Raw genomic sequence first — 1,647 nt, 5'->3', positions numbered from 1 at the left:
TGTTCCTTTGCATGTTATGGATGGATGTCCATGTACATGTTTGTCTGCATGATCGATATCATCTCCTTAAGTTGCATTCTTTCGGGTCACTATCTTACCAGTATACCCTCTTTTCAGGCCCCTGCCGCTACAGCATGCCTACCTTCTGGTCATTGCCTTACCGACATACCCTCTTTTCGGGCTACTGCCACCATGGCATGCCCATTCCTTCAGGTCACTATCTTACCGGCATACCCTCTTTTTGGGCCGCTGCCGCCACGACATGCTCATTCCTTCGGGTCACTGCCTTACCGGCATACCCTCCTTTTGGGTCACTGCCGCTACGATATGCTCATTCCTACGAGTCACTGTCTTACCGGCATACTCTTTATCACTACTTATATGTTTGATTTGCCTGCATTAGCATTTGCATTTGCATGTTTGCATGGATAGCGAGCCAGGTTCGTTAGGAGAGTGACCCCGTGTTGGTCGCGATGTCTTAACAAGCATTGCTTGTTGGGTTGATCCTAGTGAGCAATGTGAGTTAAGTCATCGGGATTGACATGAGTACGACTGTGCTAAAGATCTAATAGATCTAACTCGTGTCACCATTCTTCATGACAGCCTTTAGATCCTTTGGATCTTTAGTATGGGGCCGATATGATGACCCTGTAAAAGTCAATTACACCTAGACTTACCCCCCACTTAGATACTAGGTTGATGCACTTTTTTGTTAGATGGTGTGCTAGGCTAGGATTTAGGGTACTAGATAGTTTTTTTGATGCCTGGCTATTGTTCTATGTTGGATTGGTTGCCCTAGCCAGGTATCTTTGTTTTGCATTATGCTTGTGGTGTGTCTGCATGTTGCATATGTGTGGTAGTGTGTGGGTGTTCTTCTGCAAGGAACAATGTCTATTTTTATACACACACAGGTACCACTATGGGGGGATCAAGTAATGATTTCTGACCATTTTTCTTGCAGGTGCTATTAGCTCCCCCCACTTTTAAGGCATGGCTCATGATACGTTATGTGCATGTGATTTTTCTGCTGACACTTGTTTCCATGCAAGATTGAGTCTTTTTCTTTTCTCTATGTATTTTTTTTAGAGTCTAGGAGAGTCATGTAGCAGAAATAAGATACAGACACGGGTTCCAAATCATTAGCATGAGAACCACGTGGAGGGGACCAAGAGTAGATTTCGTGCCTCGTATCTTAATTCTACATTTTATATTAATGTATAGAATTAGGACCGGGCATGTATAAGCGGAGTCCGTCCACCCTTTTCTTTTCTGGGATATGTTGCCGACCCAGCGACACTAGCCTGTTTATTATTTTAGTTTGACTTTCTTTGTTTTATTTTTGCATCATGTTGAATGTCTGCACTTGCATGTGTTTTTCTTGTTTTCTTTCTGTGTTTTATCTGAGATTTCACGATACAACAAAGGTTCATTAAGGACCCTAAAATTGTAATTTTCTACAAAATCCTAAATAAAATAATCAAGATAATTAAAATTTAGGATTAAAATATTGAGGATTTAAAAATTGCAACATTTACTTTCTTGCATATATTAATAGGGCCTCCACAATACTTAGGATCATTCTAGATAATTGCATTCATGTTTGCATGTCCCGAGGAGGAGTCCCCGTACTTTTCCAACCTGACTGGC

The sequence above is a fragment of the Phalaenopsis equestris genome, unplaced genomic scaffold (genome assembly GCF_001263595.1).
Source record: "Phalaenopsis equestris unplaced genomic scaffold, ASM126359v1 Scaffold000330, whole genome shotgun sequence".
Taxonomy (NCBI): Eukaryota; Viridiplantae; Streptophyta; class Magnoliopsida; order Asparagales; family Orchidaceae; genus Phalaenopsis; species Phalaenopsis equestris.
This window is presented reverse-complemented; position numbering follows the sequence as displayed.